The sequence below is a fragment of the Amblyraja radiata genome, chromosome 20 (assembly GCF_010909765.2).
Source record: "Amblyraja radiata isolate CabotCenter1 chromosome 20, sAmbRad1.1.pri, whole genome shotgun sequence".
In the NCBI taxonomy this organism is placed as follows: Eukaryota; Metazoa; Chordata; class Chondrichthyes; order Rajiformes; family Rajidae; genus Amblyraja; species Amblyraja radiata.
In genome coordinates, this window is record NC_045975.1 from 35,643,411 (window position 1) to 35,671,165 (window position 27,755).

Consider the following 27,755-nt stretch of genomic DNA (forward strand, 5'->3'; position numbering starts at 1 on the left):
ATGAACTCTTTTAAAGGACTTACAGACCCACAGTAGACAATTTATTGACTATGGGCAAGTCAGATCGGGGCTTGAGTATTGGAAAACAGTCACAGGGTAGGGAGGAAGAGACAGAAGTGTTTCATGTCTTCCAGATTCTTGTTAGCTTGTTAGTTTTATAGTTTCTTCATGTTTCAGTGCCTATGAATATTCAACAAATTTATTTCTAGAGATGGACAAGACCTCTGGGACCACACAGCTGGTTTATTGTGGAATTGTCAGGCAGCTGTTTTGATAATTACAGAACGCAGAAGTAGTGATGTTGTGAAAAAGGCAATTATTTCCTGTGTATATTGATGGGACATCACAGTCACTGTACAGTTAGACTCAGGATACACCACCTATGTAACCATTTAGAAATATATATTTTTGGTTTCAGGCCAGCAGTTTCATCTGATTATGAAATGCCCTTTCAAGCACTACATAAAAAGCTCCTCACAGGCATTTAAACAAGGCATGAGGATAAACACAAAAGCTGGACTAACTCAGCAGGTCAGACAGCATCTCTGGAGAAAAGGAATAGGTGACATTTCGGTTTGAGAAGAAGGGTCTCGACCCAAAACATTGCCTATTCCTTTTCTCTAGATATGCTGCCTGTCCCGCAAAGTTACTCCAGCATTTTGCATCTATCTTCGGTTTAAACCAGCATCTGTAGTTCCTTCCTCCACATTTGTACAAATAAGATTGCATTACATACGTTGCCCTATACTATTATGTCTGGTTTACCTAGAATAACTGATAATTTATTGCATATTTATTTGTTTCTTTTAATGTGCTTTAAAGCTGCAGCAAGTATGTATTTAACACTTTATCCAATTAAACACTCGTTAATCTTGAACACACAGAAGCAGTGGTGTTACTGCAAAAGAGACACTGAATATTTACACTGTTGATCCAGATGCCAAACGGGTGAACTGGTTTGGACAACAAACACTGGAGTAACTCAGCGGGTCAGGCAGCATCTCTGGGGAAAAGGAATAGGTGATTTTTCGAGTCGTAATACAACCACACCTGATCGTCGCCGATTGGTTTTCTCCAGAGATGCTGCCTGTCCCGCTGAGTTACTCCAGCATTTGTGTCTATCTTTGGTATAAACCATCATTTGCAGTTCCTTCCTACACAGGTGAACTGCTCTGTACTGAAGAAGGGTCTCGACACGAAACGTCACCTATTCCTTCGCTCCATAGATGCTGCCTCACCTGCTGAGTTTCTCCAGCGTTTTTGTCTTCCCTGCTCTGTACTGGGGAGTCACTCTACATCTGGCCTACTCCTGAAATCGTAGCACTGGCAGGTCTAATTCAATTAATGTTCCATTTTAATCCCGAGCCCCCTGCTCACGATGTTAAGGTTGAGATACTGGTAATGTCTTTTGAATACTAAAAAGAGGTGATTGGACAATGGCAAATTGAAGATGTCCATGGCATGTCATGCTCCCACCACCGCTGCCTGCTTGCAGTTCAGCTATTGGGATGGAGAATATGATGCTTCTGCTCAGTTCCATGGATCCTGGGCTGACTGATCACACCAATGTAGGGCCCCCATGTTGCACAGATGGGGAAGGAGATGATGAAGCAGCAGAGGAGGTCTGGAACGCTCAAAGTAACGTCACTGTGGCTGAGATGAATAGCTGGCAACAGTCCAAGCATCTTCTTTTATGGTAAGCACATCATCAATTTGTAAAAAAGTCTTCCTTTAGATCTAATTTACTTCAATTTAGTGTCTTGATCTCAAGGGCAGTATCTCAGCCCTCACCTCTGGAACATAGATCCTTTAGACTGGAAAGAGATCAGGAACCAAGTGGTTCTTGCAGAATTCAACCAGGGATCAGTAAGGAGGTTATCAGAGTGTAATTTCTGCTTGAAGATTATTGCAGTGTAAGCACTGTTACCCACACCTTCCATCACTTCACTGGCGAGGAAAGACAACCTTTGTGAGGTAATTATCTGAATTATTTTTGTCTTATTTTTTATAGACAGATAATTCTCTACATTGTGTAGGAAGGAACTACAGATGCTGGTTTACATCGAAGATAGACACAAAATGCTGTAGTAACTCAGTAGGACAGGCAGCATCTCTGTTGAGAAGGAATGGGCGATGTTTTGGGTCGAGACCATTCTTCAGACCCTCTTCACAGGTCTGAAGAAGGGTGTCGACCCAAAACTTCACCTATTCCTTCTCCCCAGAGAGGCTGCCTGTCCCGCTAATGTACTCCAGCAATTTGTGTCTGTAATTCTCTACATTTTCAGCTAAAATGAAGAGCCATAGCATCCTTCACAAATTCTGTGAAGCAGTTTAGGAGATCATAATTGTCAGTAAATATTTGCATCACCATCTGTAAAATGTGAACGTCTGTGAAGAATGCAAGAACAAGGAACTGGGTGTCAGAACTGCTTTGAATCGGCTACAAAGTGTCGAATCAGGCATTCCTCACTTTGGTAATGCATCATGTGCTGCGCTGAATCACCAGCGCAAAGAAGACAATGAACAGTAGTCGATTGAACAAGTAGCACAAGGAATGCAAGTTTGCATTTGGCTGGAAGTGTGTCAAATTAAGGTCACAAAAGCACATCTAAAGAATGGGCTGCACTGAATCGCAGTTTGCCTTAGCTGCTGCTACTTGTAATGGGCTGGAATTTCCTACAGCCCCCAATTGTCTCATTTTCAAGATGGGTGTGAGCTGGGATGGTTGAGCTGCTCAACAGTGACTTCCAGCTGCCTGCTTGCCTCTCACCCCATAGCCAGCAGCAAGCCATCTGCTGTCAATTCCCTCCCCAGATGCTGCCTAACCTACTGTTCCTCCAATGCTTTGATTTCTGCTCAAGATACCAGCATCTGCAGTCCCTTGTGTCTCAGGAATCAGCTGCATTGGCCGGCAGCCTCTGTTGCCTCAATGTGCCAGAGTCCTGGGTTCAAATATAAGAGTTAGGACGTCATGTTGCAGCTCTACAATACATTGAAGAGACCACACTGTGGAGTATTGTGTGCATGTCTGGTTGCCCAGCTGTTGGAAGCATGTGATTAAACTAGGCACAATGCAGAAAAGATTCGCAAGGATGTTGCTGAGCCTTGAGCACACAAGAAACAAGACAGGCTGGGGCTGTTTGCCCTGGAGCGATGGTGGCAGTTGACCTTATAGAGGTTTATAAAATCACGAGGGGCATAGAAAAGGTGGATGGTCACAATGTTGTTCCCAAATAGAGGAGTCTAACACAAGAGGCATAGGTAAAGATGAAAGGGGAAATATTTAAAGTGGATCTGTGGAGCAACTTTTTCCACGCAGAAGGTGGTGAGTATATGGAACCACCTGCCAGAGGAAGTGATTGAAGTGGGTACAATTGCAATATTTAAAAGACATTTGGGCATGTACATGGATAGAAAATTTGCCCAATTTGTCCTTGCCGAATTGGGACCAAGGACCTGTCCATTCCCTCCACAGATGCCGCCTGACCTGTGGAGTTCTTCCTGCAGTTTGTATTTTGATCAAGGTTCCAGCATCTGCAGTCTCTTGGTTCTCCATGGGATTTGTGTAAATGGATGGTTGATGTGGACTTGGTGAGCTGTGAATTCCATGATTGTGACATTCTCTGGCAAGCATAGGGGTTATATGAAAAACTCAGTGGAGTCACCATTAGCAAGGTGCTGGTGAGACCAACAGGATTCACTGCGAAAAGTACACTAAGCAGAATTCATTGCAAATATCAATCAGAGTACAATGCTGGCAAAGAGTGGGTCACACTTTGTGGCCAAATGTGCTAGCTGCTACATCAGTGCAATGGCTGGAGCATTCCAGTTGTCACAGTCCACATGTTTCTTTGTCACAGCTGGAGTTTTAAAATCCTGCCTCCTTTCTTCTCTCCAGCCTTGAAGTGAGATGTGTATTGAAGTAATCGGAGCTCTTCGAATGTTGGGTAGCATTTGGGTTTGGGGCCTTAAAGAGGCATAGCTCCATCTGAACAGATACACCTGTGCTATCTAATTTAGATAACATGCACATTGTGCATTGTACAGCAGTCAACAATTTCAGAAAGGATAGGTTATATAAGTAGACAACACTCCAAATATTAAACAATGTAAATAATAGAACATTACATGCTTATGAACTTCAACCACTGCGACCAAGACTCAACTGGACTAAACCACATTCATGTTGTGGCTACAAGCAGGTCAAAGGCCGGACAGACTACACTGAGTGGTTCCTGCCCTGATTCACCAAGACCCTAACACCGTCCACAAATCAGGAGTGTAGTGGAATATTCTTCACTTTCACACACCATCATGACATGGAAAATATCATCGGTGTTTCATCATCACCAGATTTGAATCCCCAACCTCCTCCCCGACAGTACTGTGGAAATACATCCACCAGAATGACAGCAGCAGATAAAGAAGGCAACTCGCCGCAACCTTCTCAAGGTCCATTTAATAGGGAATAAACATTGAATTTGTCCAGATCCTCAGGATGACTACCTAAAAACAAGAAATACATCCCAACTTCACAGTTAGAGTCATACATCATGGAAACAGGCCCTGCAGCCCAAATCATCCAAGCTGACAAATATGCTTTTCTAAGCTAGTTCCACTTGTCTGTGTTTGACCCATATGGCTCTAAATCTTCTATTAAAATTAAATTCGAAACATATTACATTCTATCCATCACTACTGTGTTTTCTGGCCAATAATGTCTTGCAGTTAAGCAACATCAAGTTTACATATCTTAGGTACACAAAATTGCTGGGGAAACTCAGCGGGTGCAGCAGCATCTATGGAGCGAAGGAAATAGGCGACGTTTCGGGCCGAAACCCTTCTTCAGACTGATGGGGGGTGGGGGGGGAGAAGGAAGGAAAAGGGGAGGAGGAGGAGGAGCCCGAGGGCGGGCGGATGGGAGGAGACAGCTAGAGGGTTAAGGAAGGGGAGGAGACAGCAAGGGCTAGCAAAATTGGGAGAATTCAATGTTAATGCCATCCAGACGCAAGGTCCCCAGACGGGCTCCTCCTCCTTCTCCCCTTTTCCTTCCTTCTCCCCCCCCTCACCCCCCATCAGTCTGAAGAAGGGTTTCGGCCCGAAACGTCGCCTATTTCCTTCGCTCCATAGATGCTGCTGCACCCGCTGAGTTTCCCCAGCAATTTTGTGTACCTTACATATCTTATTTGTGTTTCCAAATTACTCTCTCATCTCAATCTCAACTAACTTTGTAACTGCCTATGGTACTTTGAGTTCTATGCTTTCACCCAATTCTCAACTTTTGGTATCCCTTCTTTATTGTTCCAGCCCAGTTGATTGTGTCTTCGGCTTCCAAACTCCCAAGCTCTGTCATTCCCTCGCCAACATTCCACATCTCTCTTCTCCTTTTAAATATAGAAACATGGAAACATAGAAAACAGGTGCATGAGTAGGCCCATTTGGCCCTTTGAGCCAACACCACCATTCAATATGATCATGGCTGATCATCCAGAATCAGTACCCCGTTCCTGCTTTTTCCCCATATCCCTTGTTTCCATTAGCCCTAAGAGCCACATCCAACTCTCTCTTGAAAACATCCAATGAATTGGCCTCCACTGCCTTCTGTGGCAGAGAATTCCACAGATTCACAACTCTCTGGATGAAAACGTTTTTCCTCATCTCAGTCCTAAATGGTCTAACTCCTTATTCTTAAACTGTGATCTGTGTGGTTCTGGACTCCCCCAACATCGGGGGTGGGGGGGGGGGGGGGGGGGGGGGGGGGGGGGGGGGGGGGGGGGGGGGGGGGGGGGGGAATTCTGCATCTAGCCTGTCCAATTCCTTAATAATTTTATATGTTTCTATAAGATTCTATAAGATGCTTCTTAAACCTTATCTCTTTGGTCATTACTATTAATAACTACAATGGGCCTCAGTGTCAACTCTTTCTGTTCACAAAGAACATTTAACTGTTTTAAAGATGCTACAATGGTGTCAGTTGTGGTTACTGAATGACCGCCATATGCATTAACTTGACGTTTAGAATGAAAGTCATGCCACTCAGTTTGGCAGTCGAATACATTGCCGCCTGGCAGGTCTTAACACTCTTCATATGAGCAAAGTGTCACCTATCAACAGAAATACTCTTAGAGATCTGCCACTAAATGATAAAGGTGTCCAGCTTCTGATTATCATGCCACAGTTCACACATCACTATTTGTTAGACTCAAACTGTATATTCACAAGACAGCAACAACTCAGAATTCTGTCAGTAACAGGACCATGCAGATTAAAAATGAGAAAACCTGACAGTGTATTGTCAATCAAAACAAAATGTTAAACATACAAAAAACGGATCAGGGATCGCTCAATGTGTAGCTAGGTAGATAACAACAATCATGTTTTCATACTGATCACCAAGTTACCAAGGTTGTTTAGTGCAATGCAGGATGCAACATTAAAACAGAAAATGCTGAAAACACACAGCAGATCAGGCAGCATCTGTGGAGAGAGAAACAGTTTTGTTTCAGGTCTGGGACCCTTCATCGGAATTCTGTAGCTGGTCAGGATGAGGATAACTTACAGGCTGGACCATGGAAGAAGTTGGGAGCAACCAGCAGGTGCACTGATGCAAACGAGCTGTACCCTCATGTTTTGCCCTTCCACCAACAGCTTCTGTTTGTTTCATAAAGATAATGATTTGTACTTTTAACTAATGAGCCAGGTTACAAGAGCAGGGACCTGGGGCCTCATTATGTAAAAGGCAATTGCTCAAAGGTGGTTCTGAAGGTGGTTTCCAATACCTTGCGAGTGAGCATGAAAGACCTCAGCGAGGAGACCCTCTTCTCACGGGACCTGTTCGTCAGGAAGGTCTTGCTGGAGGCCTGCAAATTTGAGGCCGAGGACATTTACTGTCACCAGGAATTGCTCTCCAAAATGGGCCCTGGAGAGGGAATCAGAAATTGGATGTAACTGCTCTACACCGATATCTGTAGTGCAGTCCAAATCAATGGGCTCGAATCAGATAGCTTTCGGAGTCAAGCAGGGTTGCCCTCTCTCCCCTGTCTTGTTCGTCTGTTGAATTGAACCTTTTGCCGAGTCCATCAGGAAGGATGCGAGCATAAGAGGAGTGACATTGCCAGGCAGTGGGGGCACTCAGATCAAAACCTTCCTGTGCATGGATGATGTCGCCGTCTTCTGCTCGGACCCAGGGTCGGTCCGCAGATTGATTAGCGTCTGTGACCAGTTTGAGTTGGCCACAGGAGCCAGGGTGAACCACAGGAAGAGCGAGGCCATGCTCTTTGGCAACTGGCCCAACTTCCATCCCCTTCACCATCAAGCCTGACTTCTTGAAGGTGCTGGGGATCTGGTTCGGGGGGGTGGAGGCATGTGACAAGAATTGGCTGGAGCGAATAGCCAAGGTGGGGAAGAAACTGGAGCTGTGGAAGCAGCGCTCCCTCTCTATAATGAGGAAAAATGTGGTCATCAGGTGTGAGGTGCTCTCGGGGCTACTGTACTTGGTGCAAGTGTGACCTGTCCCACCCTCCTACACCACAGGGATCACCCGGACCGTCTTCCACTTCATCTGGGGGTCGAGGATGGACCGGGTGCAACGAGCCACAATGCACAAGTCGGTAGACAACGGGGGTAAAAACTTGCCCAACATCGCCCTCACCCTGATGGCCACCTTTGTGTGTGGCTGCATCAAGCGGAGCGTAGAGCCAAGGCACGTGGGCACCAAGTGTCACTACCTGTTGAGGTTCTACCTGTCCCCGATGTTGTGAAGGATGAGCCTGGCGCAGATGCCACGCAATGTGCCAGTCAGCTGGACATTGCCGCACCATCTGTTGTTCGTGAAAAGGTTCTTCCGGACCAACACCTTTGACCACAAGTCCATCGGGCAGTGGGCAGCACTGAACGTCCTGCTGGCACTGCAGAGAAATGACTCCATGGATCCTGTGGCGTGGTTCCCAGAGCAGACTGCCCAGCTTGTCTGTCGAAATGCCTCATCGCCAGAACTCACCAACAAGCACCAAGACCTGGCTCGGCTGGGGGTGAGGGGAACACTCCCAGTCAGATCCTTCCTGCACCGTCAGAACCTCACTACCAGCGCAAGCTGCCCTCGGGATGGCTGCTATGGAAAGGAGACTGTTGCCCACCATTTTGCAGAGTGTGGATTTGCAAAGATAGTTTGGAGAAGTTTGCAAGGGTCCCTGTCACGATTTATTCTGAACATCTCTGTCACAGATGATTCTGTGATTTGCGGACTGTTCCCAGGGACGCATTTAGAGACTGACATCGAGTGTTGCTGGAAGGTCATCAACTCAGTGAAAGATGCTTTTTGGTCTGCCCGAGCTTTGTTGACCATCCAGCAGAGTGAGATGTCCATCGGGGAATGTTGCCGACTGGCCCGCTGCAGACTGCAGAAGTACGTGCTGAGGGACGCACTGAAGTTCGGTGCATCCAATACCAAGGCTCGGTGGGGGAGGACCACAATCTAGGATCCTTCTGCTGCTGGACATAGGGGGCAGGGTGCGCTGGAGACACCCCTCAAAATAAGGGAAGGGATTCCATGCCAGTGGGCCACATGAGTGGCAAGGGTGTCGGGTGAATTTGTGTCATTTGTGTAAACAGTATTGAATGTATGTATAGCCTCCGAGAATGTCGGATGGAGTTTTGTAAGGATCATGTATGGTATATATTTATTCCTCGAATAAAGTATATGTTGAATATAAAAAAAGTTTATTATGTGGGCTGTTTCTGGCTGATTTTCCCTATCATCCTCAGGCCATATAAACATCAGTGAATTGCACGGAAGTGCGACCAAAAGTGTGTTGCATATCATCGGATGCAACCATACATGCCCTAGCCTCTCCATGCAACAGTGCTGCATATGTATGGAGGTCCCAGGATATTCCAACTTGCACAAGTCATTGGCAATATTCAACAATTGGCAAGCAGTAAAATATTGAGCATTTGCATGAAGATTACAGCTGGCAATCATACATACATTGTGAGCTAACTGTTGGGTAAAGAATTGCAGCTCGCAACAGCTTTCTGACATCTTGATGTAAACGTCTCACCTGAAGGATGGCACTTTGTTAGTCACAGAGTGGCAGAGTCATAAAGTTACACAATACAGAAACAGGTCCTTCCGCCCAACCTCTCCATGCCGACCAACATCTGTCTGACCCTGTCCCACTTCCCTGCATTTGGCCCATATCCCACCAAACCTTACCTGTCAATGTACCTGACTACAAGTATTTTGAACATTTTAATTGTATCCACCTGTAAGGTTTCATTGGCAGTTCATCCATGTACCCACGTCCTCTGTGTGAAAAACATGTTCCTTGGGTCCCTTTTAAATCTTTCACCTTTCACCTTAAATCTATATCTTTTAGTTTTAAAACTTCCCACCCTGGGAAAAGACTGTGATTATCTACTTTATCTTGGCCCTTCCAATTTTATAAAAAACGTTTGTAGGTTAATTGGCTTTGGTAAAAATGTAAATTGTCGTTACTTTGTAGGTGTAGGATGTATTAGTGTACGGGGTGAAGGCTGGTTGGAGCAGACTCGATGGGCCGAAGGGCCTGTTTCTGTGCTGTATCTCTAAACTCTAAATCTATAAATTCACCCCTCAACCTCCTATGCTCCAGGGAAATTAGTCCCAGCCTATCCAGCCTCTCCATAAAACTCAAGCCCTCCAGTCCTGGCAACATCCTTGTGAATCTATTCTGCACTCTTACCATTTTGGTGACATTCTTCCATGTTTGGTCCCACCCTCGACTTGTACAGATGTAACATACCGTTCAGCTCCTGTACTCAGTGGCCTGACCAATGAAGGCAAGTGTGCCAAACACCTTCCTCACCACCTTGTCTATCTGTGTCACCACTTTCAGAGAACTATGCACCTGTACCCCTAGATCGCTCTGTATTACAATACTCTCTCCATGGTCCTACCATTTATCTTGCCCTGGTTTAATCACTGTCCACTACATCGTCAATTATGGTGACATCCGTAAACGTTTTTCCCGTGTTAACTTAACTGTCATCCAAATCGTTAATGTAGACGTCAAACAACAGTGGAGCCAGCACTAGCAACTGCAGCACTCCACTGGTCACATGCCTCCAATTTGAATAGTAACCCTCCACTATGGCTCAGTGGTTTTCAATGTCCCCCTCTGACTCCTACCAAGTCAATTCTGTATTAATTGGCCTGGGTATGGCTTCCCAATGGGCCGCACGTGGCCAGAAGGCTTCCCGACTGGCCACGGCTGTGGACAGGGAATATGGCCGGAGGCCTTTATCGAGGCGCCGCAATGTCGATGCCTCCCAGATCACCACGTAGAAGCCCGGGTCGAGGCCCGGCCAGGACTTCGCAGGTCGGACGGAGTAGCCGGGCCTCGCGGGTCGGAGTCCAGGTCGGTTAAGCGGCTGACGGAGACCGCGGCTGTGGTACGGGTCGGCACCACGGAGGCATGAAGTGGGGCATCGACAGCGGTGGGTGAAGTGGTGGTCAAGCGGTGAGGCCTCATGACGATGGGGCCTCGGCGGTGGTGAAGCCTCGCGGCGGCCCCCATAGTCGATGGTCGACGAGAGCGTGGAGGACCACCGTGACGGAGGAGGGGAAGAGCAATGGAGGGCCCGGCGTAGAGGGAGGGGAGGGAGAACAAAAGGAGGAGCCGGCGTGCCTTGTAACTTTGTCAGCTATTTGTATACCTTGCGTATGTAGCAAAGAGTTCACTTTGCCTAGTCACATGTGACAATAAAGTATACCATTCCATTCCATCCAGCAAGGGAAATGAACAGTAAAATTAATTGCTGGAGTATTGTCATAATTGTTTTAGGAAGGGAATTGGAGATTGTGTTAGATGGATCAAATATGCCAGTATAACTTCGCTGGTAGCACACTTGCCTCTGCTTCTGGGTTCAAATCCCACACTCAGTATTGCTCAGTACAGAGGAGATGGAGAGTTCCATCATTCAGATCAGATATTTACTTTAGTTTGGAGATACAGCTAGGAAACAGGACCTTCGGCCCACCGAGTCCATGCTGACCAGCGATCCTCACACACCAACACTATCCCACACACACAAGGGATAACTTACAATTCATACCAAGCCAATTAACCGACAAACCTGTACGATTTTGGAGTTTGGGAGAAAATCAGGGCACCCGGAGAAAACCCACGCAGGTCATGGGGAAAATGTACAAACTCCATACAGATAGCACCCGTAGTCAGGATCGAACCGGGTCTCTGGCGCTGTAAGGCAGAACTCTACCACTGCACCACCGCCTACTGAAGAGCTCATTCATTGGATGGCTGTAAGAAATCCCCGCATCTGAAGAAGAGTAGGGGTATAATTTCACATTTTGGGAGACAAATATGCCAGTTCACTTTCCCTTAATCAACGTTAGCATCACAGATTGCTGTGCATAATTACAGTGCAATTTACTCTGCACCCTGCATTGCCTCATTGGCTGTAAAGCACCGCCTGGAGAGGAGAGGAACTATATAGCTGCTAACCTATCTTTCACACCACTTTCAAAAATGCTAGCTTGTGTAAAAAAACAGGAACTGAACACAGATCAAAGAAGGAAATGTACTTCACACACAGAAAGCCCAGAGGTAATTAGGGCAACTCGATAATGTTACCTCGACACAGAGCAGTGATCAGATTCACCCAGGAATAATGCTCACAGTTGTCAAACATGCACTACAGAAAAAACATAACTCAGTTGAAAGTTGAAGAGGTGATTTAGGGAAGATTTATTGGAAATATATGAAGTGAAGAGAGTGGAACAGAGTAGAAATGTCATAGATTAGAGGCCATAGTTATAAGGTGAAAGGGGCAAAGTTTAAAGATGTGCATGGCAAGTATTTTTTTACACAGAATGTGGTGGATGCTTGGAATGTACTGCCAGAGATGTTGATGGAGGCAGATATGATACTGGTGTTTACTAGAGATCTGGATCATGTGTGAGGTGGTACGATGAGTTTATTTTGGTATCATGTTCAGTATGAACATTGTGGATCAAAGGGACAGTTTCTGTGTTGCTCCAAGTTCTGTGTTGCAGGGAAAAGCTATGCAGCTAAGAAAACAAAAGAAAAACTCTTTTGAAGAAAGATGCAAAGAACTGGAAGTATCCTCAAAGAGAGAAAAACTAAACGGGAGAAATGAGCCAGGGCCATTTGTATTGGCACATGACAACTAAGGCGTAAGTGTAAACTAAAATGAAAAAACACAGAAAATGCAGGAGATAATCAATAGGTCGGGCAGCCCCTATGAAAAGAGAAACAGTTAACACTTCAGGTCTGGGACCTTCATCTGATAAAGGATCCTGCCCTAAAACATAAACTTGTTCTAATTCCACAGTCGTTGCCTAACCTGTTGAGTGTTTCCAGTATTTTCGGTTTTCAATTCAAATATCCAGCAAGTTTTTTTCAATATTAATTTAAACTAAAAGGAGATGTAATCTGAAGCATAATGTACCTGCCTGCTTTTTTTTTTAGAATTTCTTGAGTGACATTATGAGATATTTAGCTTAGACATTCAAAGTAGGATTTACTAGAAAACTGAAGAAAACATGTCTCAGCCACAACTGTTGAAATGGCATAAAACTGCCCTTATTGAAACCTTCTGCAATGAAACCTACTATTTCTGCACAGGTTGCTAAAGAGTTAATTGCAACAATCTGCTAAATTTAGAAAGTCCCTTTGAAAAGATTGCAACAAAATTTGACAGGGATCAGCTGGGTTTATTATGCAAGTTCTGCTTCAGTCTCAGAAAAGGAGCAAAAAATGCAGCAAAATGAGCAATATGGAAAGCAAGAGGATTAACATGTTTATACAAGAGAGGAGAGAAATTGTCCAGGACAGAATGCTATTTAAATGATGGTTTTTAAGCCGTCTAAAAATATAAATCCCAGGCTCAGTGCAGTTCAATGAGAAACATATCAGGCTCACGCCAGGCAGGAAAGCGATATCTCCTAATATGTGGAAGAAATGTAACAGGGCAAATTCTATCTACACGGCAACAGGGATCAATTCTGGTCTCCTTTAGTGCATTAATCCTGTCAAATTCTACCAAAGTCCCAGCTGAGCTCACCTGTTTAGGTATCCTTGGTTCAAGCTCTCTCCTCATTCATAAAAAAGCCCAAGAGAAGCCCTTCAAGTTTGTTGTTCAGCCCATTCATTGCGGGCAAGTCTGCCCTTTGCCCTAACGCCCTTGATCTGCCTTTGCCTATGTCCCTCAATTCCCAGCTCTCAAACCAACGTAAAGGTTATGTTTTAGGGCAGGATCCTTTATCAGATGATGGTCCCAGACCTGAAATGTCTCAGATATAAAGTAAGGCTGCTTATTGTGGAGTCCATAGCGGAGATGATTGAGTGATTCGACTGTCAATCAAGCCCAGTGCCCACACCAATGTAAATGACGGATTGAGTTCATGCATCTAATTTATAAGCAACTATCCCCCACCTTCTACATTTCTCCAGAATTTTAGTGGGAGAAGTTGATTGGGAGAGAATTGTTCCCTGTTGCTGTGTAGATAGAATTTGTCCTGTTACATTTCTTTCCTCCACTCTGGAAATTGTTTTCTTCTGTCTAAACCGACTTTGTTTGCCACACCCTGTTTTCTGAGACATACACCCTACTGCATCTCCAATAAATAGTCAAAGTGCTGGAATAACTCAACAAATCAGACAGCATCTGTGGAGGAATGGATGGGCTACATTTCAGGTCAGAACTCTTCTTCAGTTTGAAGGATCCTAATCCAAAACATTGCCTATTCATTCTCTCCATAGATTCTGCCTGACCCACTGAGTTACTTCAGTACTTTGTATTTTGCTCAAGATTCCAGCATCTGCAGTTCTTTGTGTGTGCCACTGCTTATTCTGTGGGAGAGAGTGCCGCACTTATATCACTCTGCGTGCTTCTCTTGTGGATGTATCCACTAATGGGAGAGTCTAGGACCAGAGGGCACGGCCTCAGAATACACCAACGTACCTTTAAAAAGGTGAGGAAGAATTTCAGGTCAGACGTACCATTAGAAAGGAGATGAGGAAGAATTTATTTAGTCATAGGGTGGTGAATTCATTGCCACAGATGGCTATGGAGGCCGTCAATAGATAGTTTAAGGCACAGATTGATAGATTCTTGATTAGTAAGTGTGTCAGGGGTAATGGGGAGAAAGCAGGAGAATGGTGTTGAGGGGAAAAGATGGATTAGCCATGATTGAATGGCAGGAGAGACTTGATGGGCCGAATGGCCTAATTCTTCTGCTCCCTTATGAATGGTCAAACGAGTATGAGTCAATGGTTTGCCCTTGACTCATACCCGCAACATGGTCGACACGAGGTCCTAGGAGTTCTTTGTAACTCTCCTTCATGCTCGAGAGTAGTCCTCGCGTGCTCGAGGCCTCAGCTAGGTCGCGGCGTATTTTTCAACATGTTGAAAAATGCCCGCAAGTAAAAAAAGGTCGCCATGGAAAAAATCGATACTTTTTTTACTCGTAGGTTTAGTTGAAGTAGGTCGTAGTAGGTCGGCATGTTAGTCGTAGGTAATCGAGGGTAGTCAAAGGTAATTGAAGGTTGTCGAAGGTTGTCGTAGATAGTCTTCAACATAATCGAAGGGAGGTCGAAGGGAGGTCGAAGGGAGGTCGAAGGAGATCGAAGGAGGTCGTCTTCACTCTCCCCGATTCGGTGTCCAATTTTCCTGAAGCTAGTCGAAGCTGGTCTTCAACATAGTCGAAGGAGGTCAAAGGAGGTCATCTACATAGTCGAAGGAGGTCTTCAACATGACATTTTTTCAAACTCTCCTAAACTCTTCTAAACTCGCCAACTAGGTCGCCGCAGTGGGACAGCCCCTTAAGGTCCCTAGTCACTAGTGGCTCCCTCCTTGACTCTCCAGTCTTCAAGGCATCCCCTGCAGTCAGCAGCCCGCCAGGCCCCTCTTTGCAGTGGGGAACCAGGTTGGTGCCGCACATGGCCTTTGGGTCTTAGTTCTCGGCGGTCGTCGGGTCTTTTTTTCGTCAGCCGCTGGATCCGTCCTCGCCCTCGGCTGTCGCCGGGTCAGCTCTTGCACGCCGCTGCGGCGCTCACCGGGACATTCTCTTCTGCAGGCCTGCAGGAGCCTGGGGCTTACCTGGGCCTACCTAGATCGGGGGGTGCTCCAGTACTCCCAACATGTGCACTGGAGTTTGGACTATTTTTTTCTGTTAACAGCACCGAAATATGGCAACTGTGCAAATGTGGTTGTGCATAATAATTTTACTGTGCTGTGCATATGTGACAATAAAGAACCATTGAACTACAATGCCTTCCTTACACCCTTTGCCCCTGCCATGCTTTAGTCATCACTCTAATAGCTATCTCCATTTCCACCTGACTACTGTACGGTAAAGCACCTTGGATGCATCACCGTATAAACATGATGTGTCATAAATTTAATTCCATCACATATGCAGGTGCTCTGCATATGACATCATTGGAATAGCCATAGTTCTAAGCTATGCCCATATCTGATTTAAGTAAACTCTGATCAAACTATCGGTGCTGGACCACTTAGCTCAAAACTGTCACATTAACTACAATGCTGAGGGATCAATGAGAAGCGGTCCTCATAAAGAAGACACAAAGATTTATAAATGAAGGGTAATGTGATAATTCTTCCCTCAGGATGAATATATTATCAGTTATGTTCCACCCACAACTGCATAAATATTAATTCTCCTGATTTATGAAACTCTATTTTCTCCAGGATGAAAATGATTAACATGAACTGTTGATTGTTCTATTCCAATCCTTACGCTCTACCCATGCAACAAGCACTTCACTCACCTAACACTTTTCCCAGCCAGCTTCTCGCTAATCAGTGATTCCCAGTATCCGTGGGCAAAACCTATGATGGGAATATTAAATGAATGAGAGTACTGATCCAAACCACAAACTGTTACCTTCTCCACTGAAGCTGCTTGACATGTACAATATTTCCACTATGCACTGCTTTATTTCAGATTTTCAGAATGTGATTTTGGATTTGTCTTGAATGTCTACTTGTAAAGTCAACCACCATTCAAACATTTTAAGTGTTACGGGCTCAAAAAATAAAGTCATTTCCACAATGAGACCTGACGTATCCCATACTCTATACTCTGGTGAACCTTCTCTGTACTCCCTCTATGTCAAGAATGTCTTTCCTCAGATTAGGAGACCAAAATTGTACGCAATACTCCAGGTGTGGTCTCACCAAGGCCCTGTGCAACTGCAGTAGAACCTCCCTGCTCCTATACTCAAATCCTTTTGCTATGAATGCTAACATACCATTCGCTTTCTTCACTGCCTGCTGCACCTGCATGCCTACTTTCAATGACTGGTGTACCATGACACCCAGGTCTCGTTGCATCTCCCCTTTTTCTAATCGGCCACCATTCACATAATAGTCTACTTTCCTGTTCTTGCCACCAAAGTTTGGGTGAGACCTACACATTGGGTGTATGGAAGCAGCTGCCAGAGGAAATAGTAGAGGAGGGTATAATCACAACATTTAAAAGACAGCTAGACAGGGAAATGGATAGGAAAGATTTGGAGGGTAATTGGCCAAAAATAGGCAAACAGGACTGCATGGACAAATTGGGCCGAAGATCTGTTTTCATGCTGCGTAACGTTATGACTCTAATACCCTAACTTGAGCTCAACGGATGGGCCATTTACAACCTATTCTAAAGCTCTCTGGCCCCGACACTCTGCTACAACCGGAGCACCACACCACTCCTGTTTCAGATGGAGGGGAGAGAGTGCAAACCCTAAAGTGCCTGTCCCACTTACATGTCCTTGGCATGCAAATTACGCAACCTCGTGGTCGCTTTGAGGCGCACGGGCATCGTATGGCGACGTGGGACCGGTCCCACTGAGAAGTGCGGAAGGGTATGTAGTTGTGCACGACATCACGTGGGGTTCCGAAATTTTTGTAGTGAACGGAATCTTCGCGTGCCAACGGCCTTTCGCGTAACTGACGGCCAAAGTAGGACAGGCCCAAGACCCTGGCACGACGCAACACCTGCAACAGCAGCAGAAGCAGGCAAACGATCACCGAACTCGGCCTGGGACTCACGGCCATTGCGGTCCGGATCCCCCCCACTTCTACTCCCAGAGCGGGGCCAAGAAAATTGAAGGTAGACACAAAACGCTGGAGTAACTCAGCGGGATCGGCAGCATCTCTGGAGAGAAGCAATGGGTGACGTTTTGGGTCAAGACCCTTCTTTCAGACTGAAGATGAGTCTCGACACGAAACATCACCCATTGCTTCTCTCCAGAGATGCTGCCGTCCCGCTGAGTTACTCCAGCTTTGTGTCCATCTTCAAATGACGTCACGCGCTGTGCGGTCGAATGAAATCACACGCGACCTTCGCGGGACCGTCGCGGCTCAACGCGACCACGAGGTCGCGTAATTTGCGTGCCAAGGTGATATAAGTGGGACAAGCCCTTAGGTGACCACATGAACACCAAGTTTCTATTGTGTCAGAATTCGACATATCAGCTGCAGTTAATAGCTGTGAGCCAACAATTGACAGTAAATCAGTTTCACTGGGAGAATAATCAAAGAATAGCAGTGTGGAGTTTTCCAAATGTTCTGAATCCACAGAGACTTTATAATATTCTTGACTGCTCATTGATCATCTAATTACAATGTCAAAGGAAAACTGCAAATTTCTATCGCTACTAATCTACTTTTAGGATTAAAAGGCAATAATTAAAACGATAAACTGTATTTAATGTTATAGAAATATTGTAAACCAATAAAAGCACTTTGAGTATTCAGATATGGACTGAAATGCAACTACACACAGCAGAGCAAACTTATAATATGGATACTGGTACATTTGTATTTAAAATAATGTTTCTATTTGTGTAGGTATACATTGCTTTGAACATTTATAGTGTTGATATTCATGTATTCCTGTCATAAATTGCGGTGAACACTTTGGTTTATTGAGTAGATCTTACGTCACTGCAGCAATTTTATTTCTATGGCAACCGGGATATCTACTGAACAGATTGAGACTTTGTCGTACAAGGCATGTATAATAACAACTAGTCACTACATGCTGAAATGCTCCTGGACGTTAAACCTTGCAGCTGTCTGGCACTTTCTCCTCCTATCCAATTACAGTTCTTGTGAAACTCTGTTTGGAACAATCTGATGTTTTTTCACAAATGCACCAATTATGGAGTAGTCCCAGGAACAGCTCTCAGAGGAGCCAATTTAGGAACACATTAATAAGTAATAATGTATACAACAGTCAGTAATTGCAACGTTCCCCCTGTCAAAATGCAACCATTTATCAATTGATCTGAGTAATGTTTACATGTACTCATGTCTCTCTGACTAAAAGACCATACAACCAGTTCACTAAAGAACCACTGGTCGTCAGTGAGAAATATAGTAACTGGTACACTGGTTAGTGAGGGACACGTAACCGGTAACTGATCGTCAGTCAGGAACACGGTAACAGGTACACTGGTCAGTGAGGAACATGGAAACTGGTAACCAGTTAGTCAGGAACACAGTAACAGGTACACTGGTCAGTGAGGAACATGGAAACTGGTAACCAGTTAGTGAGGGACACGGTAACAGGTACACTGGTTAGTGAGGAACACTATAACAGCTAACTGATAGCCAGTGAGGAACATAGCAACACATGTCTTGCTATTTTTATCCTTAATTCCAAGTTCCTTCGTAGTCTTGTCCTCTCCTAACTCTGTAAATTCACTGGAATTTAGAAGGATGAGAGGGGTTCTTATAGAAACACATAAAATTCTTAAAGGATTGGACAGGCTAGATGCAGGAAAAATGTTCCCGATGTTGGGAGAGTCCAGAACCAGCGGTCACAGTTTAGGAGTTCAAAAGGGAACTGCAGATGCTGGAATATCGAAGGTACACACAATTGCTGGGGAAACTCAGCGGGTGCAGCAGCATCTATGGAGCGAAGGAAATAGGCGACGTTTCGGGCCGAAACCCTTCTTCAGACCCCACAGTTTAGGTATAAGGGGGAGGCCATTTAGGACTGAGATGAGGAAAAACTTCTTCACCCAGAGAGTTGTGAATCTGTGGAATTCTTTGCCACAGAAGTCAGTGGCGGCCAATTCACTGGATGTTTTTAAGAGAGAGATAGATTTAGCTCTTAGGGCTAAAGGAATCAAGGGATATGGGGAAAAAGCAGGAATGTGGTACTGATTTTAGATGATCAGCCATGATCATATTGAATGGCGGTGCTGGCTCGCAGGGTTGAATAGCCTACTCCTGCAGCTATTTTTCTATGCTTCTAACCAACTCTAGAGCTGGAACCCTTCAAGTTTCATTGCTCAGGATCTGGTATGTGTGTGTGTGTGTCAGTGTGCATGTGTGTGTGTGTGTGTGTGTGTGTGTGTGTGTGTGTGTGTGTGTGTGTGTGTGTGTGTGTGTGTGTGTGTGTGTGTGTGTGTGTGTGTGTGTGTGTGTGTGTGTGTGTGCGCACGCGTGTCTGGCAGTGTGTCTGCTTCTGTATGTATAAATGTGTTTAATGTATTTGTGTGTGTGTGTGAAGGTGTGGGTATTCATATGTATGTGTTTTCTGTTTGTGTGTGTATGTAAATGAGGTGTGAAAATGTGGCTGGGTCGCCTGGGTGAGGGTGTCTGATGTTGAAAGACCCGAAACATCCAATGACCCCAGGTTACATCACTGATGATGTGTTCAGGAGCATCTATCGATGTATTTGTATCAATCAATGCCCCCGTGTATGCTTCACACATTCCTTTTCCTTTATTTTAGTGAATTTTACTTTATTAAACTGAATAAATGTCTAGGCCTAATAGATTCATAGAGACATAGAGTGATACAGCATGGAAACAGGCCCTTCGGCCCAACTTGCCCACACCGACCAACATGTCCCAGCTACACTCGTCCCATCTGCCCGCATTTGGCCCATATCTCTCTAAACCTGTCCTATCCATGTACCTGTCTAACTGTTTCTGAAACATTGCGATACTCCCAGCCTCAACTACCTTCTCTGGCAACTTGATCCATACACCCACCACCATGAAGGGTTTCAATCTGAATTCTTAACTTCCTGTTTTGTTCTGCATATATTACTGGAACTAACAACTGGCCCCACTATGTTTTATTTTTGTGTCAACTCCCCAATCAATAACATTGAAAATATACATTGAAAACTTTCCCTTCGCCATTCCAGATTACAAGAGAACCTCTTTGTGTGTCCAGAGTAATGACGATATCAGTAAGACAATCAACAGTGCCAATCAGTTTCCATAATATTATAGTATTGACTCCTTATAGGAATCAAGTGACTGATGCTCATTGAAATTAGGGAAGCTTTACAGAGGATCTAAACTTCTAACAGGGTTAGCGGAGCTGCTGTGTCACAGCACAAAAGACCTGGGTTCAATCCTGACCTCGGATAACGTCAGTGTAGAGATCTCCCTTTTTAGCACAAAGGGAAAAAGGGAATGTGCACATTCTCCAAATTTGTTTTGCTTTTTGTATTATATTGTCTATTATTGTCATGTGTACTGATATACAGGCACTCCTCGACTTACGTAATAGGCGACATATGTTAACTTGCTTATGTAAGCAATTCTTAAAGCCCACTGCTTTATTTAGATTAGATTAGATTAGATTATTTAATGACCACACAGTCAAGCTGGTGGAATTCAGGTTCAGTACAGGATGTTACAAGGTAGGCTGATTCCCGTCAAACATAACATAAAACACAACATCATACAATATACAGTACATGCATGGGGAGGATATGTGCTGTTATCATAGTGTGTTCAGAATTCGGATTGCGTGTGGGTAAGAACTGTTTTTAAATCGAGATGTCTTGGCAAGTTGCGCATCTCAGTAGTGCCAGTAGCAGTGCGCTATCGCATATGAGGCCATGTCCGTAAGCCAGTCAGCTGTTCTTGTGAATTCTCTCCGCATCGGAGCTCCCCTGTGGTCTCCGTATCGGAGTTCCGCTGTGGTCCTTGTGTCAGAGGGCCCATGTGGTCTCTGTATAGCAGCTCCCACATGGTCTTCATATCATGGTCTCCTCTTTTGTACTTTTTGCCCAACAGGGAAGATGAGTAGATGGCAGGGTGAAATGGTTCCAGTTTTCTTCCACATCCTTAAGATTAATTAGCCACAATAAATAGCCCCTCATGTGTAGCTGAGTGATAAAATCTGGCTGGCAAAGTTGGGAAAGTAAACTGGAATTAATGTAGGATTAGTGTAAATATGTGTTGCTGTACTGCATTACTCTCTGACTACGACTATGTCCTTCAGTAAAGCCTGTCTCCTCAATGTTGCATTAAGAGAAGGCACATAAATGATTTCCAGGGTTCTCATACACAGTGCCATATACCACTAACCAACAGGAAAGATGTCAAATATCAGGGCGATGCTGATTTCTCCAACTCCTATGTTTCTGGCTCAACGCCATGACAAAGGCTCCTTTCCTGGGGAAGTGCTCCACCCAATATCTGCATTAGGACTGTGGGGGTGGTTACTGGCTGGGAATATCAGATCCAAACACAGCCTGAGATGCATTTCTGCATCCACTCCCCCTGCATCCACTCCCCCTGTCCATCCCACTGTGTGCAATCAGTTGAAATCCCCCCCCAAAAGAAAAATCAAGGAGCTTCAGTGTTCATAGTTGTTCATGAAAGGGCTTAAAATTACACAAAACTGAAACATTCAAAGCTTCAGTAACTCAATTTGGAATTGGCTTTTGGAAGTACAGTAAAGCAGAGGATGCAATAGATTTTCTGCTTTCTTTAGACACCAGAAAACAACATGAAATTGTTTCTATTTTTAAGCGATCAAAATATTGGAAGTGCAGCTTATTCAGCTGAGGCACAGCTAACCTCAAATAATACTTTTAGAACATTAAAACAATCTTATTTCCCCAGCCCCTCTTAGTTGCATGGTTTAAAGTCCCCTTTATTGAACACTTACAGTTAATTACATGCCTGATCCTTAGACCTAATTGGGTCTTTAACCTGCAGATCCCACAAGATTTCTCTCCAGCTTCATACAACTAATTTCAAAAGATCTCATTATACTTACTTACCACTAGTGGCAATAAATGTTCCGCTGCTGTTAAACCTTGCAGTCTTCTAACTGCTGTTAACTTGTCTGAATCAATCATACATCTGGTTTGCGTTCTCCTCACTAACAGAAAACAAAGGTTTGTAGCACTGAAAATGCCTCAAAAGGTAATTTGATGCCCTTGGTTTTATTGGCCTACTGAGGTTCTCTCCAATACACAGGACGTCTTGTCTTGGAAAAGTATAGGCAGTGGGAGGGTGGTGCAGAGAGCGGGTGTTTGTGGTCTTTACTTGAGAATTGTCAAGACTGTAAACCTTGTGTTCTTCCATTACCCTGAGCTGACATATTTGGCCACTCTCAGCCACTGACACCTCTTTAATAGGCCAATCAGGAACAGAAAGAACACAAAACAATGAATGGGAACCATGCTGAATATGAGTTCTGGTTTTGTTATTGGACCATTATTCGAAATGCCCTGGGCCAGTCTCATTAACTATGGATGAGAAAAGCATTCAGACTGTTAAGTGACCGGCTCCTCACACTCAGCATTAATGTCCTTGTGTCATGCAAGGAGGATGGCAACATTTTAGTAGTGGTAGCCTCACATTTCTGGTGACCTGGGTTTGATCCTGACCTCCGGCCCTTCTGGACGAAGTTTGTACATTGTTTCTGTGACCGTGCGAGTAACCTCCCACATCACAAAGTTGTGGAGTTAATTAGTGACTGTAAATTATTCTTTAGTAACAAAATAACTAAGGATGATGCGAAGGGAATGTGGGAGAAAGTAAGTTACAAAGCTAAAGAGCAATAAGGGAAATGGAACTAATGGGATATCTCTGCTAGGAGCTGGCATGGTGCTGATGGACTGAATTGCCTCCTTCTGTGTTATGGTAGGTAAGTAACTGCCTCTCAGATTACATACTAAACCAAATCATGCTTTTTGCTCACTTTGTGGAGGACAAAGAACGCTGAATGTACTTGTAAAAGAGCATTTGCACACTAATTCTGGCTGAAGCAAATGAACAAATGGTTACTTCCTTCCTGTTTGTGGCATCTTGCTGTGCACTGGCCACTGTACTTTGCAACAGTAACTGCACTTCAATAACTGCACGTAAAGCACTTTGGAACTGACCTGAGATTGTAAATGCAAGTATTTTCTTTCGTTATAGTGATAACTCAAGTAGAAATAATGATTCTGACATACATGAGATGGAAATGTCGACAGTCTAATAGAGTTGAAAAGGATTTACTGCCATTTCCTGGTACTTGAATGCAAAGCCACTGAAATGTCTTTAAACAGCCTGTCAGTCAAAAGCTACCACACTCTAATGTGTGGTGTGGTGGATTTGAATATAACATATTCTGCAGTAAATGCTTCAAAAAACTAAAAATGAAGTCAAATATGAACCTTTACTGGGGGCGCATGCATGTAAGGCCCCTGTACTGACCTCCCCATCATCAAAGGGATCTACAGCAGTCGCTGCCTCAAAAAGGCAGCCAGCATCATCAGAGACCCACGCCACCCTGGCCACACTCTCATTTCACTTCTGCCATCGGGATGAAGATATAGGAGGCTGAAAACTGTCACATCCAAGTTCAGAAGCAGCTGCTTCCCTACAACCATCAGGCTATTAAACAACACAACCTCCAAACAGGCTCCGATGTACAGAGACTTGGGGCATTATTTTTGACTTTGCAATACTATTGTTTGTTTATTTGTTGTTTACTGAACATTTTTGTTGTTTATTGTGGATTTTATTGTGTTAACATATCTGTTGTGCTGCTGCAAGTAAGAATTTCATAGTTCCGTTTCAGGACATATGACTAAAACACTCTTGACTTGGATATACTAGATTTACTTCAAAATAACAATTATGTCATTTCCTTTAACCCCCTCCTGTACATCTATTATTATGTGATCATTTACATACAACTATCAAATATCAGCCTGTAACATACTTCTTAGTGTTAGTTTAGTTTAGTTTAGAGTTACAGCGCAGAAACAGGCCCTTCGGCCCACCGAGTCCACACCAACTCAGATCCCCGCACATTAATACTATCCTACACACACGAGGGACAATTTACACATACATCAAGCCAATGAACTTACATTGGAGTGTGGGAGGAAACCGAAGATCACAGAGAAAACCCACGCTGTCACGGTAAGAACGTACAAATACCATACAGACAGCACCTGTAGTCGGGATCGAACTTGGGTCTCCGGCGCTACAAGTGCTGTAATGTCCCTGTCCCACTTAGGAAACCTGAACAGAAACTTCTGGAGACCTTGCGCCCCACCCAAGGTTTCCATGAGGTTCACCAGAGGTTTTGGTCACTTGCCTGGAAAGCCTCGACCGAAGCGTGAGTTGCATCAACTGATCAAAGGTCCTATAGGATCTTTGCTACCGACCGCACACACACACACATCGCGAAGGTGGGGGCCAGGGACAGCGGAGGAGCGCTGTCTGCCCGATGAAGAGGAAGGTAAACGGCTGCCACAGAGCACGGTAAGTCCTTTAGAGAGCGCGGGAGGGAGGGAGGGAGAGAAGGGGAAAGAAGGGGAGAGATGGACAGAGAAACGGAGAGAGAAGGGGAAGAGAAGGGGAGAGAGAAGGGGGGGAGAGTGAGTGGAGACAGTTTTAAGAAGTTTAATAAAGTTAGCGGGCACTTTACCTTACGGCAGATCTTCTAGGTCCTGAAAACCAAAGATCCGACAGGATCTTTGCTGAAAACTACAATGAGCCAATCAAAATGGCCAGTCAGCGAAGGAGATTGCCTTCGCCAGCCTGTAAGTAAATAGCAACCCCACTCCACTGGCTTCGACCAAACGGCAACCTATTTTTAGTCGAGGTCGGTTTTGTTTTTTTGAAATAATCGCAGGAACATAGAAGAAGCCTCGACTATGCGGAAACCACTTTCCACCATTAGGGAGAGTGACCGGAACCTCCGGGAACCTCATGAAAACCTTGGATGGGGCGCTAGGTCTCCAGAGGTTTCCGTTCAGGTTTCCTAAGTGGGACAGGGGCATAAAGCAGCAACTCTACCGCTACGCTACCGTGGTGTAATTATCTTTCAAAGTGACTGTATGCTGAGTAATGTTCTAACTTGCATCCGAATTACCTGTCAATTATCCACCGTCCAACTCATTAAAACTTTCTTTTCTGTGTCGTGTGTCTCTTCTGTCACCCTGCCAGACTTCCCAGAACTGATGAGGCATTCTTCCAAAAACAGGAAAGGGAAATACTTACACACATATTAGTTTTGGTTTTCACCATGGGCAAGATTGGTGCAAAGACGGAAAAGCATAAACCAATAAAGTTTGATTAATTCTGCAGGCAGAAGCTGTGGTGTGAGTGTCCTTGATTCTGGAACCTCCCCTCCCATTTCCTCCCAGTATCACACCATGACCATTCATCCTTGTGGCTCAACTCCTTTAAAACATTTTTTTTTTTTTAAACGCAGGCGCTGAGGATCAAAATAAAAACAGAAAATGTTGGAGAAACAAGGTCTGGCAGCAGCTGTGGAGAGAGAAATAGTCCAGATCTGAGACCTTTCATCAGAATTGAGAAATAGTGTCTGGGTAACAACTTCAGATGGCTCACTGTATATTTCTGTTTAAATCAGGAATGGCTCTTTTTCCCTTTTTCTTTCTTCCGCATATTCGGACTTGCTCAATATGTGGCAGTAGTTCATTACACAGCATACAACATTACACAGACATTTCAGCATTATACAGATATGAGTGGCGCAGCTGGTAGAGCTGCTGCCTCATAGTGGCAGAGACCCGGGATCGATCCTGACTTCGATTGCTGTCTATGTGGAGTTTACACGTTCTCCCTGTGACTGCCTGGGTTTCCTCTGGGTGCTCCAGTTTCCTCCCACATCCCAAAGACATGTGGATTTGGAGGTTAATTGGCCTCAATAAATTATCACTTGTGCGTACAGAGTGGATGAGAAAGTGGGATAAAGTAGGACTTGTGTGAATGGGTGAATGATGGTCAGCATGGACTGGGTGGGTCGAAGGCCTCTTTCCATGCTGTATTCTAAACTAAACTAAATTAAATTTACAACATTTGCAGCACAGTAAACAAATAGAATAGCTCAATTGCCCCTTAACAGCCACATTGTTTCACCCTGTCAGAATAATTCCCAATGGTTCCACCCATCGCTCCCTCCCAACATCTCTGCCACCTAGACTAATATGGTTCTCTCTTTCTCAATTCTGATGAAGGGTCCCAGACTGGAAACATAACCTGCGTCTTTTACCACAGATGCTGTGGGACCTGCTGCGTTTTAGGTTGTATGCCAGCTTTGTCACGCTCAATCTAACAATTCAATACAACAACTTTCAATGATTCATCGAGCAAATCATTAGCATGCTGCATGTATAAAGATCTCCATAAACAGCAGGAACACAATGCCTGGCCCACTGAATGTTCAAAAAGAAACACATTTTGCGTCCCAACATTTCTCCAAATCTCTGGTTACATAAATAATCATTTGGACTCAGAATCCAGAATTCATTACTAGCCCTACTTGTAGTTTACTCATTTAAAGGCAAATGCCTTAAAAGGCACAGATATCAAGTCAGTCATTAATAGATGAAGCACCCAATAACTGATAAACTGGTTATATTTTGCAATGAATGTAACCAACAGCTCACACTGTAACCAATGGAAACTATATAATCTATACAGAAAGACCATTTGCTTAACTGGTAGAAGATGTAGGTCTGATTGGAGTACGTTGCTGGAGGACATGTTCCCTCTTCCCTTTCCATCGTGCAGGGATTCAAAAAGTACAGGCACTCCCCGACTTACGTGATAGGCGACTTATGTAAACTTGAACTTATGAAGGCAATTCTTTAAGCCCACTGCTTTATTTCCGAGTTGCACATCTCAATAGTCTCGTTCACAGTGCGCTACTGCACATGAAGCCATTTCCATAAGCCAGTCAGCTGTTCTCGTGGATGCTTCCACATGGTCTCCACATCGGAGCTCCCACTTAGTCTCCCACATGATCTCTGTGTCGAATAGCACATTTATGCAGTTCAGTAGCACTTCCATTTCCAACTTAGGTAACATCTGACATCAATAAGCTTCACAAGACGTGACCCTTACGTACGTCGGGAAGCATCTGTGTTATATTTGGACTCAACAGTGCACTCTCCTCTGTACTGGAGAAAGCAAACCCAGATGGGGAGACCACGCTACAGACCACTGGGACAACTCAGCTCCTAGTTGCCTGTCACTTTAATTTTCCACATTATTCCAGTCTGATCTATCTAGTTGTAGCCTCCTGCAATGTTTCAACAAGGTCAAGAATGCCATGAGTCAAGAGAGTAGAGAGTGTTTAATTATCATAAGTACCAACAACGGAACAATGACATTCTTATGTGTAGCAGCACATCAGGCCTCTAATCGCAATGAAAACAAATAAATAAATTAAAAAATTTTTAATCAGTAAATGAATAACCATAATATAAATGCAAAAATATGAAGTCCGTAGTACGACCAAAGACACACTCCATAGAAATTCATAGATGCTGAGGTTAGAGTTGTGCAGTGTTCAAGAGTAGACCACATGAAAGCTTGAGGAACAGCAGCTCTGGTTTTTGTCTTGGCAAATTGCAACCTTTAGGGTGCAATATCAAATTTAACACTTTCACATAACTTGTATTATTCGTTTG

At 44.4% G+C, this 27,755-nt stretch overlaps 1 protein-coding gene across 6 annotated transcripts in view; it reads right to left on the reverse strand.

The window, feature by feature from the left end:
• The window catches only part of LOC116984843 (tetraspanin-18-like), a 163,469-nt gene that overhangs the window by 54,139 nt on the left and 81,575 nt on the right, over positions 1-27,755 (reverse strand). The window contains exon 1 of one of the 6 annotated variants that reach the window (XM_033039267.1): positions 22,089-22,179. The exons of 3 other annotated variants lie outside the window; for them this stretch is intronic. The gene's annotated coding sequence lies outside the window, so the exon portion shown is untranslated. Of the gene's footprint in view, positions 1-15,818; positions 15,876-22,084; positions 22,180-27,755 lie in introns of those variants that run through there. 2 more of the 6 variants (XM_033039268.1, XM_033039269.1) reach the window with 2 other exon arrangements.